This window comes from Protopterus annectens, chromosome 7.part0 (assembly GCF_019279795.1).
Source record: "Protopterus annectens isolate FY-2018-M chromosome 7.part0, PAN1.0, whole genome shotgun sequence".
NCBI lineage: Eukaryota > Metazoa > Chordata > Ceratodontiformes > Protopteridae > Protopterus > Protopterus annectens.
Genome location: NC_056739.1, coordinates 270,896,091 through 270,914,397, shown reverse-complemented (window position 1 = coordinate 270,914,397; position 18,307 = coordinate 270,896,091). Strand labels below are relative to the sequence as shown.

The following is an 18,307-nucleotide window of genomic DNA, read 5'->3' as shown; positions in this document are numbered from 1 at the left end:
TTCGGGCCGACCGAGGACAGCGGACTACCCACAGGTTATGACTGCAGCAATGTGGATCTTCGAACATCTACATTTATGGTAGGTACAAAACTGTACTTTTTTTGATGTATTCGGTTACTGTCTGTTTTTTTTTTTTTTGTTTGATTTCCATTCCCACTTGACACTGATATGCTTCTTCTAAACTAAGCAGGAAGGTAAACTTGGGTGACTTCTCATGTTTTAAAACTTTAACTGTGTTTGGATCTGGTGAGGTCCTCCGATGTGTGCAGTCCAATGACTGCACATCACGTGTGTATTATTTATTTGTGTGTGTGTGTGCACACGCATGTTTTCATTTGGTAAATGTGAAGCATTTTTCTTGTTTTCCTGTCCAACTGATCCAGTACCTTTTGAGGACAGTCAATCAACCCAAAACTGCCAAGAATAGCAATAGCAAATTGGACTTTATTCCTTGATGCCATGCTGTTTTCAGTAATAGTTTGTCTTCTGAACTATTCCTTACCGTGTTTTATTATTGATCCTTCAGTTCCCAAGTATTTATATGTTCCCCCCTGTTCAAGTTTTTCACATTCCTGTCAGGAATTATTTTCTTGGTATTGCAACTTTCCTGCTTTAAACATTGATCTTGACAAGTATGCAAAAGCAATACAAAATATAGGCTAACCTGTTGTGGAGTAGCTCCCCTTATAGGCTCTCCAAACCCAAATGGAGTGGCTAGTTCTCTCCAAGACCAATAAGTAAAACACTGTTGTATTCCTGTAGGTATTTTGCACATGCTAACTGAATAGAATGTACATATTTTCAGTATCAAGCAGTAAAAACACAAAGCAATCCTTTCTTGATCTTTAAGTTGTCCAGTTTATTCAAAGTAATGTGCTTTGTCTAAATTTTGTTGTTCCTGGTTAGCTGCCTGCTTGCAAAATACCTACATGAATAGAGCAGTGGATTGTTTAGAACAAAGGAGCTTGCTTTTTTTGTTTTGTTAGCAGGTCCAGTTGACATACATCATCTGAGAAAGTATTAACTTGAAGTTGTGCGTTTATCTCCTCATCTAATAAACTAAAAATTTGATAAGGTTAAACAAGGTTGTTTTAAGGATCCAAATCTGTTAAACATCTTAAGGGCTAGTACAGAACAGCAGTGACAATCGCCCTGGAATATCCCCTTTTGAATTTGTATCCCTGGGGTGATGATTTGCCATTTGTCATGGCTTAATAGCAAGTGGTTTGCCACTGTTTCATGGTCACTGTTCATGTAATTCAGTGTAGGATGTATGTTGTACATATGTAAGCACTGCTTTATCCATGGATGTGGGATGCTGTCAACATGGATTTTTGTAATCTATCCATACCATATTTATACAATTGTAAAAAAGGTGAATCTCTTACTGTTTTATTTGGCACCAAATTAAATCTCAATTCTTATGACTTTTCTTTTGTTCTATTGGCATGATCTGAGTTTTTTTCTAGATGACTAAAACTTTCTGCATCAATTCCAAAATATAGTTTGTTCCCGATTTCTGCACCAACATCTTCACAGGTAATCCATAACTTCAGTTCCTATTGCTTTAATATTTCCAATACTAAACCTGTATATAATTTATTCCTCATCCTTAATGGTCAAGTCTGTCATCTTTTATGGCTCTGTCAGTTTTTTGTAGTTTTTGTGAACTACATTGGGGGGGCATCCTAACCCTGTTATAGTAGTGTTTGTGTCTTGAGGATTCTACGCTGCCATTTTCCAGTTCTGGCACCATTATGTACACCAGGAATGGGCACATTTTAATCCAGGGACGTGTACACAGCTGTTTTTTTATTTTTAGATTTTGCTTTGTTGAAGTCTGTGTTTGTAAGAAACAAGCTGTGTTTGGTATATACCTGGTTTTGTTGCTCTGTCCTGTCTAATCTGTTCTGATGACTTTAACACTTGCATTGTAAGTTTTTTTTTTTCCATTGTGTGTTTTAGCTTGGAGTGAGAATGGGCTCCCTTGCTCAGTTCAGTGTTGTTCAATAAGTCATCTTTGTGAATGGGAAGAACTACCTGTGCGTGTTTGGCGTGTGGATGTTCTGCTTTTACATATCTGTTGTTGCTGCACATGCACAAGTAATACCTGTATTTTTCCCCACTCTGCAAGCGTGTCAACCTAGATTGCGCTTTCTGTACTTTTTTATGCAGTTAAATTGTTTGTATGTTTATAACTTATTTGCCTGCTTGAATTGTGGCTCAAAAAGTCTGAAATTGTCTACGTACGTAGTATGTCAGTCATTTAGTAGATAGCTGGAAAATGGATACTGTTTGGTTAATCCAGATTCAGAAAATAAAGTTTAAAGGTCATTTTAGTCTGTAGTCGCTTCTCTAAATGTGGTTTTGACAGGAAAGTGAAGGTATTGAAGATAGTAATGGCAGTGAAATGTTTTTGGGGAGGTCATATTTGTCTTGTAGGACTTTCTGATTTTGAGGAGAATGTTCTTTGGGTACTACATAAAAACTTCTTAACCCAGGAGTGCTTAATTTTGGATTGAGAATGTGAAGAACATCACTCCTAGACTGGTGTCTTTATGAATTTGTGGACTTCATCCTGGCTTTATATTCTAAATCCTTTTTAAAATGTCAAATATCCACACTATCTGCTAAAATTGCTGTACTGCTGTATAGCTGAGCCTTTGTCAGCTGTCATCAGGTTTTAACATCTAAAGTCTCCTGGCTGCAGATCTAGAGTGGTGTCTTTTGTAAGACGGTGTATCCCCACGTTATTTGTGTTTATGCACCTGTTAGTTTGAAACACTTGTATTTGGCTTGTAGTAGCTGGTACTTGCCCTGACTTGTCAATTAATTGCTCTCTGAGATGCATTTTTATGGAAGCAAGCAAGCAGGTTATACAAGTGCTGTGTAGAAATATTTCTGGGTTTGTATGTGTATTGCTGTGCAAAAAAGACATTCTTGTTGAGGCAAAGAAGTTCATTACTAAGGATATCACTTAAAAATGTTAAACGTAAGTTGTGCGCCTTTTCATCGCTTAAGGTTTGTTTGCATGTAGTATATTTGTGCTTTGAATTAAATCTTTAAGTAATTTGTCTGCAATATACCAAAATAGCACATGTTAAGTACAAAAGATTTAAAACTAGTATTGTATCAGTTAGAAAGTTACCTGTAAAATGAGGAAATTGAAGGGTTGGGAAGTTTGCTGTCTGTCTTAAGTAATTATTTTGCTAGTCTAATGCACACTCTTGCCTTCAGATAACTTGGTTCTAGCTAGTAGTCCTGCAGTCTCCCTGAAGACTGACCATAACGTTTATCTTGGGCTTATTCCCAGGAGTTCAGGGATGTGAAATTAATAAACTGTATTCAGTAGTGGAACTGGGAACTCAGTTTTAGTCACTTTGATATCGTCTGCTTGTGACCTTTTGAAGTAACGTTGCGCGTGTTTTTTTTTATACTCCTGATCAGTAACTAATGTTTCAGTTTTGTTCACTGTTTTGGTGTGCAGGTTTATGTATCATATGATAGGTAAAGGTGGCAGAGGGGTGAAAATTCATTGATTAGGTAGTAGCAAGTCCTCTCTGTTGCCAAAGAATGCACTTCACCTTTATGATTCCTCATTACAGTGGATAGAAAAGTGCTGTCTGCTGTGTGGGTCTTCACTGTGTGGTTCTCTATTGTCCATGCCTGCATGACCGTGGAAAATATACATGGGAACACAGACATGCAGTGGGCTTGCTCTCATGTTAAAAGTAATTACATTTTATTGTTTGAATTGACCAGTTTTGATCAGTTAGTTGGTTCTGTGAGGTTCCTCACTGCAAAGATCACAGGCTTAGAAGCTTCGCTTTTGAGCGAAGCTGGAAGTACTGTCTTTTGATTCAGTGCCTTGTATACTCCTTAGAGATGGTGTGCCTTGCCTTTCATGCCATTAGGGCTCTATTAGTCCAAGACAATAAGTCACAGTTCCACTAACAGTAGAATCGTGAATCTAAACCTGCTTCAGCAGTTACAGGGAAGAGAGTGTCGACATGCAATGCTTACCCCTGACTCTGTAAGACACTTGAAATCTAAATTAAGCAGTGCAGCACACTTTCTTCAAAAATGATTTTTTTTACAGCTAGATGGCCTTCACAAATTCACCCCTGGTTTGATGGGCCTGTTTCTTGAAAACTGGACTAAGGGGAGTACTGGCAAGATGCAAATGGCTAGTGGGCCCTGTTGCCATGTGCTGTCTAGGATTCTGTCGTTATTCCTTTTATCTGTTCTTGTGTTTTCAGTCCCATATTTAACGGAAGAGCTTTTAAACATTATTAAACCATGACCCCAATATACTGCCATTCATACTGTGATGTTACCCTGTGGTAAAGCACCATATACATCAGTGGGATGCCTTTGCATGGATGGTTGCTTGTCTATGAATGCAGCCCACTTTTTTTTCTATACTGGTGCTATGGAGCTTAGTTTGCTGTTTTTATGTGCTGACATCATTGTATGGAAAATACAGATTTCAGAAGCATTTCTGTCATAAGAGGTTGAAAGTGGCCAAGCAGTGTGTCAGTTTTTCCTCAAGTGTTTAGTATGAAAGTAAGTTTTAAAACATAAAGCTGTGTAAAAGGAGATTATCAACTAGTCTGCTTGCTTTAACTAATTCTCAGAAAAAATTTGATTTATATTTCCTTTGTTCTGGCATACTTTATCCAACTTTACAATGTGGAGGCCCAAGATAAAGAACTAATCCTGGTCAGACAACAGTCCATCACAAGATGCACATACTCACTTTTATGTGCATGCCTGGCTTAGTTTTGGAGGAGTATTGATTTCACTTTGAGGTCTTGGCTGCGTTTTTGACATGAATGGAAAGTTTGTGTATCCGTTAGAGTTTTGTGTGCAAAGTCATTTTACTCTCATTTGGGCACCTAGTACCATGTTCAGTCATAGCCTCACCTCAGGCTTTGTGCCCACTGAGTGGTACAGTGCGGTTATCCCACTCCACAAAGGGGGAGCCATGTCGGAACCCGAGAACTACCGCCCCATTAGCCTGACGAGCCTGGTCTGCAAGGCCATGGAACTCCTAAACCAAAGACATTGGTAATCTCCAAACTCTGGACCCCACCCAGTTCGGGTTTGGAAAAGACAGATCATGTCTCCTAAACCTGATAGACTTCTTTGAAGCAGTCACCAAAGCCATAGATGAGGGTGTGGTGGTTCACGCAGCCTATCTAGATCTCGCCAAGGCTTTCGATATCCTCCCCCACTCTGGAATTGTAGATGAACTCACTAAACTAGGTATAAATCCCTATGTCACTAGGTATAAATCCCTGTGTCACAAGATGAGTTGCCAACTGGTTCACGGACAGAACCCACACTGTGAAAGTAGCAGACTCCAAATCCGATTTCAGACCAGTAACAAGTGGAGTACCACAGGGTTCAGTCCTGGGTCCTCTCCTGTTTGATATATACTTCTCTGAAGTACAGGCTAACACAGGAGGTCTTTGGCTAACTAAGTTTGCAGATGACTGCAAACTGGGAGCCATAATCAAAACTCCCAATGATGTTTACATCCTACAAAAGGGCCTCCCTGAGTTAGATGCCTGGTGTCCAAGCCATGGCCTGAAGCTCAGTACCCATGAACTACCGCATAGGTGGTAGTCTAACACCGAAAGTGTGATAAGAGACCTTGGGACACAGGTGGACAGTAGTCTCTCCTTTTGATAATCGCATTGTCACAATGGTCAGGAAATCCTTCTACATATGGCACACCTCATCACAAAAGGTTTCTCATCCAGAAAGAGGTCATTGTTCCCCTCCACTCATCACTCATTAGACCTATTATAGAGTACAGCACCCCTTTTGGTATGTACCTCACAAGACCTCTACAACAACTGATGAGGCCACAGAAATACCTCACAGAGGATTACTGGCCTCAAATAGATACCCTACGCAGACCGCCTCAAAAATCTCCAACTTTACTCTGTTGCATATCGCCTATTCAGAGACGATCTCTGCCGAACATACAAAGGTATGTCAAACCCAGAGCTGTTGGACATGTTCCACTTAAAGAAAACACAATCCCTCTGAACTACATGCTGTAGGGACCTAAACCTTGTCACCACAGTAAACAGAACATGCTGGAAGGATAGATTCCTGTCCCAGAGACTTCCCATACTCTGGAACAGGCTACCTATCTATGTCAAACAGAGCTCCTCATTAGCACTCTTCAAGAAAAGTCTTTGGACGGGAAATAGGAAATTCACCCCGGTGATCACTTCTGTGGCTCTGCTCAACAGGAGCACAGGAAAATAATTTTCTTGGGTGGCGAAAGCCAGGGTACCTTTCTGGCTAGGCTTATATAGGCCCTAGGGCCATTAACCTAGTACCTACCTATGAACCACCATGCTGTACACATTTGTTGGGTGTAGGGAACTCGAGGGCAGTTGAGATGTCTGAGATCCTGACAGTAGGAGGACGACTTGGTGTAGCCCTGTTCCTTTCCAGTATACTTGAAAGTTGAATATGTTTATGACTGTGGAGTCACTATCATTAGGACGTTTTTATTTGTGGAATAGTTTTGGAGTCCTGGACTTGAGAAGGATGCTTGTTCCAGTGAATTATTGTAGTGCCAGTAGGTGATCCTTAGTCCTTATGGGTCTTGCAGTCATAGGTAGGGGTCAGCCTCTGCATAGGATAACTTAGTGTGAGTGGAGTGCTGTCAGGAGTTGCTTTTGTGCTAAGTACTTTATTTCTCTCACAAATAGAATGCATTTTACTTTTCAGGAGTTAATTGTCTGAGCATCAGGCAGTTGCTACAGTGCTAGAGAATGCCAAGGGTTGTGAGGCTGGCAGTGGGAGGGGAAACAAAGCAGGCTATCCTTTATTCCTGGGACCCCAAAGTCATTGAAATATAACTTGGCTAGCAGAGAATGTAAATTTTAATTTGAATATGTTTAATGTTAATACTGCAATTTTAAATTTTTACTGGAGCACATCTTTACTGAATGGTAACGAGTTTATCTGCCTGTACTTATACACATTTATGTGATATATTGGCTAGGTTGTATTTGTGTAAAACTGGAAATTTAAACTGCATACACTTAATAGAGGTCTGCACGGCATGGAGTGGCACTCGGTGCAGCATAAACAAGCTAGGAAAAAAAATGCTAGAGTTTCAGGTAATGATGCTGATTTTTCATAAACTATAGCATGTTATCCCCTCCCACAGAATGACCTCTACTAGCCTGTAGACAGCCTACAAACTTGGCCAAAATTGTCTGTAGGTGTACTAAATGCAAAAGTATAATTTAAGCAGAAAAATGTGACTTCCATCAGCAGAAAAATGTTTACCGCTTTGAGGGATACTTAATGGTTTAACAAAGCATGTGCTGGGTGGGCAGGTCCGAAAGGAGAAGCCCATCTTCTCTATGTGGATGTTTGCCTGCCTCTTAACTATCTGATTTCTGTCCTGATAGACCATATGAGCTGTGGTGTTCCCATTGATAAAGGGGGAACTAATGGGTCAGTGGGATAACAGGAAGGGAAAGGCAGAAGACACGCGCAAAAAAAAAAAAACCTCTCTGCTATAGTTTCAGTATTTACTGCAGTTTTAGGGTGTGGTGGGGGTTTTTTTTGTTTTGACCTTATCAAGACTGCTTTCTTAGGAACTTTATAGTGGTTCTCCATCCACTGCAGAAACTGTTTATTCAGTGTACAAATTTTTTTTTTTTAATTTGACAGAGCTGTTCCACTGCCAAAATGACCACAGAGTCCACCTCTGCCCAGCATCAAGCATCAGAGGCTGCATGCAGGATGTCAGTAGGACACGTGAACCACGTAAGTCTGCAGGAGAGTTATGATTTCATTAAAATGAACTGTGTTGCAGGGGATGGGCACTTTATTTTGAGTAATAATGCAAGTACTTCATTGGTGGGTGGTGTGGTGGTGTTCATGGTGTTTTAAAATGCATTTCTGTGAAACAAACACATGCTCAGACTGAAAATGAGGAGAATACATTAATCTTATAAAGAGATTTACATTTTTGTTGACTCTTAGAACTTGGACACTCCACATGCTGTTTGGTGGATAAAAGTTTCATGAGGTACTTTTCTCTCCATTTTCATAGGCAAGTATTAAACCGTCAGTCTACAGATCCTTACAATTCAGCCAAAAAATCCTGTTCAAACGTTCCTTCGAGCCTCAGGGAGGGCAACACAGGCTAGACAAGTGGAAAGTTTGAGACTGCCCATTCAATTATAGGTTTCCTTGGAGGTGTGAAGGGTGCTACTCTGGCATGTAATGGGAGTTTGTACCAGAGGTGAGGGGAACATTGGGATATGCACCTCACACCGATAATACCTTCCATCAGCACATACAAAGACAGTTTCTTTAGCCGAATATTTGAGCTACCATTAGTTCTACGACGGATAGGCGATCAAATAGGGATGGATATTTAATTGCTCTAAAACAGTGGTGCACAACTTTTTGTGGGGAGGGCCACTACACTAATTCTTAATGCATCTGCGGGCCACCTCAAAACATGAGTTTAACAATAGGTACCGGTGACTGACATTTTTACTTAAGACACCAGTCGTGAAATTGCCTGTTTTCTAAATCAACTTTGCATTTAACTTTTATTCTGTCTTCCTGCCATGACTTATTACAAACTCTTGCAGAAAATTACTACTGTTTACAGACCAGTTATAAATAAAGAATAGTTGCTTCTGCAGCTAAAATTAGAGCTGTGCACAACTGCAGTCAATTAGGTAAGTAAGCGCGTGCTGGAAAGTTTGCGTGACTGGAGTAAGGCATAGCACTTTTTTTTTTTTTTTTTTTTTTTTGGTTACTCTCTGGGGGCCGGATGGTGTTGCGTTGAGGGCCGTATTTGGCCCTGGGGACGGATGGACGTGCACCACTGCTCTAAAAGCTAGACACTAACCTCCATGGAGGAATCTGTAAGAGACTGAGTGTAGATGAAAGGCTGCCATTGTCTCTTGATAACTGAGTTTTGAGGTCACTGATGCTTTAGTCCTGCATCTCTGATGTATCTCTAATTGTGTGATGTGTTCAGATAAATGCACACCAAAAGGTCTGTTTTAAATAATGGGCTTGGTAAGACTTATATTACATACATACGTACACACACGTATGTGGAATTGAGACTTGTTTGGATCTGATGGCGATGCCTGTAGAAATTGGGTGCGCCAGGTAATTTTGTCTTTGCACCAGTTGTTAATATGGTCTGACCTGTGTTGGAGCAATTGTGACAAAGTGAAGATCAAATTATGCCCAGTTTGCAGTTGTCTGCAAGCTTGCTTAACCATAGGTCAGGAGTACTGTCCTTAATGCCTCATAAATATATGCCAAATAGGAGACTGCACAAAACTGAGTTCTGTGGTAAACCACTGGTAACTTGTTAGCTTTCATAAGTGCTGCCTGCAGCTATAACCACACAAGTTCTGTCATACAGTCGAATGGAGTACTAAATACTAATTTATACTAATACTGATTTCATGAACTTTAATTATACTTTGACTTAGGAATGGGGTCATGGTATTAGAAACCCAAAATACTTGGAGAAATTCAAAATGGAGGTACGAATGGAGAGATGATAAAAATCAGCAAGCAAAGGAGTAGTATTGCTGGAACAGAATTCATCCTCATGATTTGGTGAGTACCATCATAAGGTGAACCCTGTGTTTTTTTACAGAATCTCACCAAGACTACTATATAGACTGAAAATTATATTGCATATGTTATGGACAGAAGTACGTTAAAAAATACAGCTGAGTTCACAAGTCCCTTTGCCTGATAAGTGCAATGGTGTCAGGACTTGAAAAAATTAGTGTAGAATCCTCAAGACATGGTAACATTTCCTACAGTGGTGTTAGGCCAAGCTCAGGGGAGGACCCCCCTGCCCCTTGTAGAAGCAAATAGTACATAAAAACTGATGGGCCAAATAAGAGCCGTAAAGATGACGGTCGACTGTTACTATTATGTAAGATACCCGGAATTTCTGGATAGAAAATATTTAAAAAGGTTGAGAGAAATTAGAGGAAAGAAACACCTGTAGAAGTAAAACTGTCAACCTTCAAATGCAAGTTTGTATTAATACAACAGATTAAAAACAAACTTTTTATATTGACCAAGAAACCTTGGATTGTTTAGAAAAAGTGACTGAGGAAGTGTGAAAAATATAAAAAATAAATAAAATAGAGATTTTTGAAATGTAACCTGGACATGGGGGACAAGAGAGCTGATATGGTGCATTCTATTTAAAGAAGAAAGCTACACTAATCCATACAAAAAAGCAGCTCCAAAGATATTTGAAGAGAAATACAGGCAAAGATACCCAGATGTGAAAGGTTTTGCAATACAAAAAATGTGTTCAGGAATGGGGGTAGAAAAAATTACTGAAGTAGAAGCTTACCTTATGGAATACCTGCAAAGTGAAGGATTTAGTGTAGACAGTCTAATACAGATTGTCACATCATGATGGAACAGTGAGTCCGCAAAATAAGGAGAAACAAGTGGAGCTGAAGATATCTGAAAAATAAATATGGACATGGGGGTGGATTTAATATGATACAATATTCATGCAAATGAGAACTCAAAATGAAATGATGCAAAAAAGCAGCTAAACTTTGCAAAGATATTTGAAGAGATATTCAGGCAAAGGCGTTTGGATATGGACAACTTTACAATACAAAAATAAGGGGATAAAGTATAAAAGAGGAAATAAAAACTGAAGGTATGGATTAGAGTCTCCAATTTAAGGAGAAATTGGTGGAATGAGAAGCATCTGAACCACTTGCCACATGAAGATGTCCTGGAGCCTTCAGTAGGAAACCAGTAAAAAAGTTCAGTTGGCATTGCACAGCAAGGGTTAGGTGCAAGAAACAGTTGCAACTCTTGACACAGTCAGTGTTGTGGCATAGTAGGCCAGTAAGTTCCCATATGAAAGAGCAGTGGATGACGCAGGATACCATTGAAGAGAATGTCACAGGAAGATGTTCTGGAACTTTCTGTACAATAGACCTATTACGATTGATTAAAGAAGTAATTTAACATTGTGTCTTATTGACATTGTGTTCATTTTTTTCAAATTTTACACATTTAATCAAGGCTGTTAACATAAAAATTCATGAAATGTAACGGAAGTAAATGACTCATTACTATGCAGCTAAATTAATAGCAGATAATCCTACCACAAAAAATACAGGGCAATAAGGAAAAGGAAGGGAAGAAATCAAATACCATGATGGAAGTATTGAATAGAGAACTATAAAGCAGTTAAGATGTCACTTTTAGAAGAGCATAGAAGAGGGGAACAGATAAACATAGTTACCATTTGGCTCCCAGAATACAGTGTAAAGTCTTTTCATCATCCTTTTGTGGATAATTTAAAACTGTATAGCTCATCAGATGAGAAGCTGAAGGCACAACTGGAAGTGGTCAAAACCTTATCAGATGATACAAGTGTCATTTAGTCTTGATAAATGTGCAAAAGCATCATTTAAAGCACAAAAGCAGAACTGCCAAGAAAACGTCAGTCTGGTTCAGGAATGTGATATAAAGGAACTTGTGCAGGAGGGAGTGTCTATTTGGAAATTGATGAAGGCTCGACAGTAAAACATGAAAAAATGCAAACAAAACTCTGTAAGGAATATTTTGGACTAAAATTTAATACTGAAAGTACTAGGAACAAAGTCCAGCTATAAGCCAGTTTGTTTTTCCTGTTCTAACTTTGGGATGATTGACTGTCCCTAAAAAGTATTGTTTTCTTGTCCATCTGATGCAAGAAAAATGCTTCAAATGATCAAAATTCAGTGTATACAAAGATTAGGTATTCCTCGTTCTGAAGGAGGTAAGGGCCTCCTAGAAACTGATGTGTGTTTATAAATATGCAATTGTAAGACTGCATAGATGTCTGATGAATTCATCCAATCTGGACATAGTGGAATTTTTAAAACATGAAGAAAAAAAATCTGAGATTACTTCCCTGCTTAAGTTTAGCAAAAGCATATTGGTGTTGAGCAGGAATGGAGGCCACACCAGAAGGCAAAAATCATGTAGTGAATGTGCCAGAAAACAGACTATAAGCAGAAGGATCAGGCGAGAAGGCAAGAAATGTGGAAAAAGTGTAAATAAAGTTGCAAGTACAGGAAACTCCTGGAACAACCTCATGTCACTCAGGATTTAACTTGGGAATGGTTAAGATGATGTGAATTTAAACAAAAAATGAAAGGGTAGTATTGGTGGCTCAGGATAATGGACTATATGTGCATGTTGGTTTATAAAGCCTTTTGAATGTGCGGGAGTAAAGGACAAATGCAGGTTCTGTAAAACAGAACTGGAAACAGTCTCATCTTGGTGCTGGGAGTGAATACACTGACTGAGGAACTGTATACTGAAGGGCATAGTAATGTGGCAAGACTGCATTGGGGATTGTGCAAACATATACAGTACTGAAGTAGCTGAAGCATTGGAAACACCCACAGAGCATTATAGAGAATGACGTTTATCACATGGGATTAGCCATTACTAGCAGTTCAGAAAATAGATGTGAGAAAATCCAGGTATAATCCATGAAAAGAAGACAAAAGTAGCTTTGATCATAAAAATTTCTATAACCAGTGATTACATTGCCTTGCATACAGAGAGAGAGACAGTTATAAAATACCAGGATTTGCAGGCAGAAATGAGGGCAATGTGGAAGGATAAAAGGGATAACTGTATCAAAGTCAAGCAAAAGTCCACTGTAAGTAAACCAACAAAATCCTAAATAGAACCCAGCGACTACCACAGCAGCAAAGATATAAAATAGCAATTAAAAAAACACACTAAACAACTATGATAAAAACTACAACAGTTTTTTAATGAAAATAATGTATACAAAAGGTTAGCCTTTTCACAGTAAAAACTGCTTCTTCAGACCTGAGATTAACATATTGAAGCATTTACAAAAGTAAACAATTAAGTCTGTGAAACGTAATCGATTAAATGACAACAATCAGGGATGTGCTCAAAAACTTGCATAAATTATACATTTACAACCTACACTGACAAATTTCTAATTGCCAAAGGCAGTTCCAATAATAGCAGGAACACTGGGTCTTCTAAAAATTAATTTACAGTCATGCTGTTAATGTATCTCCTTGTGAGTCCCAGGAGGAGTCGATTCTAGGCACATTGTGGATGCTGCAAAGAGTACTTTGGCTAACATCAAAGAAACTGTACTAATTTCACAAACCTTAATCATACTTTGACGTAGGAATGGGGTTCATTCCCATCATGGTATTAGAAAACCAGAAGACTTGGAGAAATTAAATAGCCAGTTAACTGTTCTCCACATAACATGTGTTTGTAGTCAGATTTACATGTAGATCAGTAATGCCTACATAGGGAATAATGTCGTCCAAGGCTTTGGCCAGGTCAAGATATACTGCATGCACTGCATAACCAATATCCACTGCTTTGGCTACTTTTTCAGAGAAAGTAAGGATCTTGGAGACAGGACCTTCCTTTATCAAAGCCAAATTGATGAGTCTGGTGTTCAGAGAGATTTCATGTACAGATGATATTCAGTGTATAGATGAATGTGGTCTGTGGTCTGAAATGTATTCCATAGCTTTGAGTGTGACCAGTAAGACTAACTGGGTCTATAGGCAAAACAGTAGCACCAGTCCCAAGATGAGAAGCAGGCCACAGGCTCAGTGTTCAACAGGTTTTGTTCCAAATGATGCAGTGGTCTGTAGGCTTGTTCTAGCCTTTTCCTGGCAGATGCCTTGAATGGCAACAGACCAGTAAGGAAGGTCACTCACTAGAGACTGTCTGAAGTTAATGCTCTCTGCGCCTTTTCTCAGCAGGACCAAAATAAAAAGCAGAAATTTCAAAAGTGGCAGCTATGAAGCTGTTATCAGGCTTTCTAGTGATCAGCAGTCTCCAGGAAATAATGTCCCATGCTTCTCTCACCAGGAGCAAATTAAGTCATTTGGCATTAATCATTTTTCTCCCCTGATGTGGAGCACTTTCTAGATGGTCTAAAGAACAGACCACACTGACTAATTTTTTTTTTTTTTAATTGAATTTGTAAGTTTAACACAATGTCGCTGGAGAAAACTGGTATTTCTAGGTAATCTTTTTTTCTGGGACTGCAGGCTGCCTGCATAAAGCATCATCTGTGTCAAGCAGAGGATGCAGTTTGTGCAGCTGGGGTAATTCATACATTGTGGCTCCATATCCAAGCAAGCCAAACGTCTTCTGAACCACACCATTGTGCACTATATGGACAGATCCGCAAGCAGAAGGTGACTATCTACCCTGAGATGTCATCCCATCATTCAGCCACAAGATGTTAATTCTTTCCTTTAATCTAGGGCTCTGGTTCGTATGTTCACAGGTTTCTAGGCTGACGACCACTAAGGCATTTTCAAGCCTCGTCACACACCCTAAACCATTTGGTCCTAAGTGTTATGGGTCTTTTTGCTCTTCTTTTTTTTTTAATTTTTCCAAATCTTTTGGGTTTCTAATACCATAAAGAGAATGGACCCCATTCCTAAGTTTAAGTATGATTTTAAAGTTCATAAAATTAGTATTGTTTCAATCTTTGTCAGCCGGAAACTCGCAATGTGCCCAGTAATGACGACTCCTGCAATTCGTATGGAGTTACATGTGTTGGTAACGCATCTAAATACGATTGTAGATTCTTTTTTTATAAGAGACGTTGCTCCTACTACTATTGGAACTGTCTGTGTATCTTTCTTTCACAATGCTGTGATTTTTGCCTGCAAATCCTGATATTTTATGATTTTGTCTCTCTCTGTACTCAGGACACTGTAGTCACCTGGGTGTGGGGAATTTCAGTGATCAGTGCTACTTTTGTCTTTTCATGTACCACTATATCTGCTTTTATAGCATCTGTCTTTTGAACTGTTGGTAATGGGTGATCCCATGTGATGTAGACTTCATCATTTTCTATGATGCTTAGTGGTTCATGTTTCCAGTGTTTTTCAGCCACTTCAGTACCATAATGTTTGCACAATCCCCAGAACAACAGTTTTGCCACATGCCTTTTAGTCTGTTTCTTCCACATGTTCAATGGACTTTGGATACCAATGTGTATGTATCCCTCTGTCTTGAGCCACCAATATTAACCTTTCATTGTTTGAATTCGCCTCTCCTTAACCATTCTTGTTTAATCCTGATCAACATGAGGTTCTTCCAGAAGTTTCTTATACTTGCAACTATATTTTTGCATTTTACCACAAGCTTCCTCCACAGACTAGAACTACTCACACAAGAAGGGTGTTGGATACACCCCTGGATCAGTCCTCATCTTCAGTTGACTGCCTGGATGGTAGGATCTTAATTGAGTTTAGGCACCTATTTACTGAGGACATGCAGCAGGTACTAATAGAGGCAAGAAAAGGCCTGCTAGTAAAAAAAAAAAAAAAAAAATCCTTTAAGAAAATGGGAAAAAGTTTTTAGTTGGTGCTAATAACCTAACCAGCACCCATTCAGGGCTAGTTATCAACCATTTCTGTATTTTTCCCCAGAGATCCTCTTCTTTCAGTACAGTCTTATGTCAGAATGTTCTTGAAAGGGGTTTTGCATAAGAGGCCCCCATGAAAACCGATGGCCCTGAGCTCTTAATTTTGTGTTAGAGAAGTTAACACTTGCTCCATTTGAACTAGCTAACCTAGATGACTTAGTTCTTAACATGGAACAGTTTTACTGTTTGCTCTGGCTTCTACAAGAAAGGTGTCTGGGTTGGCTCACCATAACAGCTTGCAACTCGGTGTTTTCCATAGGGACACATTTTTTTGTCAGACCTAATCCCCCTTTTATGCCCAAAGTGGTGTCCAAGTTTACTTTAAGCCAAACTATTTATCTCCCTATTTTTTTTTTCATGAACCTGCAAATGAGGGAGAAAGGGTACTCCATATCTTGGATGTCCACAGACTGCTCTGGTACTATCTTGGCAAAACTAAATCTTTCAGATCAATCAATTTGCTTCTTGTGACAGTAAGAAGGGGCAAACTGTGTCAAAATAGACTTTTCCAAATGAAGGGGCATTGGCTTCATTTGTGGTGTTTTGGAAAAGGTTGTATTCTAGAAGCTGCTGCTTGGTCTTCTGTGCATACTTTTACAAAATGACTAAGCTTTATTCCTTCTCGAAGTCCAGATCGAACTTTGCTTAGGACTATTCTCCCAGGGACTCCTGGGATGTTCTTCCTCCTCCCAAATGTAGTTGGCTGTGGTAATCTACCCATCTAGCTAAGACTACTGCAGCAGTGAGCAATATGATAAAGATAGTACAGTTGTGGGTATTGAACTTACCATAACAGTAAATGTTTGAATGGTCAATGGTGTATTGGCTTCTCTCTGCCTCCATTCCAGTTGTGTTTGGTATATTTTTTATGCTTGGTGTGGATATTCATTTTTTTTTAATTAATGCTTTTAGCACCGTCTTTTCAAGGCTCTGCCTCCCTCTTGGCTGACAGGAATCCTCTGAAGGGTTTCGCACCCAAACTTGCCTTTTAGAAAGCTTAACTTGAGCTGTTTTGACAGTTTGGGCATGATGTGAAAGGTGCCCTGAAGCTTTGGAAGCTGGCTGGCTGTTTTATCCTTGGCAGGATATCACCCATATAGCAGAAGCTTCTGCAGCAGTGATCATTTGGACATCTACTGTTATGGTAAGTTCACTTGCACCACTGTGCTTTTTCACTGGAACTGTCACTCCCTTGGGTTCAGTCACCCTTTAGGTGCCAGTCATTACACCAACCTGCTTATTGCGCCTACTAGAGGGCCTGGAAAAAACTATAAACTTTTTGAAGGTGCAGATTGACTTTCGGGATCAGTCCTCTCCACACTCATATTAATTTCTTATCCTCCAGTCTGCATTTGTGATCCAGTTGTCCTGGATCAGACTTATTTGTGGGGTGTGGGGTTCCCCCCACTGACGCCAACTGTTTAAGTTGCTTTTGGTAGTACCGACGATCTTAGTACATTTTAATGTTGTTGAGCATTCTTGAGTGTAGAGAGCTGAGCCTGTGGTCTGTGGTGGGGGGGTAATTAAAGGGCTTCAGAACTATGTCTGCCTCTTAATGCTTCTGCCATAGACATCCTGGCACTGGGTGAGTAGAACATCCCTGAGACACTGGGTGAGTAGAACATCCCTGAGATTTTTGCATCTGATGAGGTCCGTTATCTAGTACCTGTCACCGGTATTGATTGTTGGGTTCTTCTGCAGTTGGGACACTGCTTTCTTCAGATTCTGCCTGGATTTGTAGTCCATCTTAGTATTTTATTACACATTTTGTCCAGAGACTGCCTGCTTTACAAATCCTTGAGAAGCTCAAAGTTAGGGGCTCCCTGAAGCTTCTGGTTCTCCACTAATATCCCCTGTCCAGGAAGTGCACACAAACTTGTGCAAGAGGACGCACTTTGATTGCCATTGAGAATCGTTGACTGAGGACACTGACCTCTGGGAGGGGAGGTCCTGAAATTTCTCCACTGGCATACCTCTTTTTGCCAGTCTTTGAGTTGCAGCATTTGGAAGGTTGAACTACCGAAGTCCCTTCCCCCTGAAGAGTCTGTTTGTTGAGCCTTTTGGTGCAGGGCCATCCATGACCTGGGTGGTACTTCCACTATGCACACTCATAGATTTGGTATCTTGGGCATAGAGAGAAACTGTTGTGGTGATGCATCTTCATAAAAGCTTGAAAAGATTTTAGTCCTGATGGACAGCACATTTGCACTACTTTTCCCCACATCCCCAAGAGTCTTTGGACAGGTTTGGGAAGGGAGTGTAAGCTTCAGCCCCATTTGCTGTTCATGCACTGAACTACATGGCTTATCTAACTAGACTACAGAGGGATATGGTGAATGAAGTCCACTAAATGTATAGCATCATTAGTGTCAGTTGAGACTTGTAAGTAGAAGACCCAGTTGGTGACCACAATATCAGTTTTCATTGTGTCTATGTGCATATTTAAAAATGGTGGCTTGTATAACCTGTGTTAGGCACTGTCATAATAGATGAGTCATGCTGGGATGTGCCTTTGCTGCATCCTTTAAGATGTCCTTTGTGAAAGCACCATTTGATTGTTCCACTTTATTTGCCATCCTGTTCGCTCCGAGTTATGTTAATCTGTCTGCAGTGGAGGTCTGATTTTCTACCCCTTGGAGGACTTTCTCCTCTAAACAGTGGGGAGGTAAATGATTTTTCAAGGAATCCCTGAAATTTGTCCAAAAAGGTTGTAGAGATGGTGCCCCCCCCCCCCCCGGCAGAAGGGCAGGCTTTGTTAAAGAAGATTTGGGTAGTCCTTAA

The 18,307-nt window shown here is 39.8% G+C and overlaps 1 long non-coding RNA gene across 1 annotated transcript in view; it reads left to right on the top strand.

Moving 5' to 3' along the window:
• Positions 1 to 18,307, top strand: part of LOC122806389 — a 68,406-nt gene that overhangs the window by 31,959 nt on the left and 18,140 nt on the right. Inside the window, exon 2 of the long non-coding RNA XR_006365504.1 lies at positions 7,714 to 7,809. This is a non-coding gene — a long non-coding RNA (uncharacterized LOC122806389). The remainder of the gene's footprint in view (positions 1 to 7,713; positions 7,810 to 18,307) is intronic.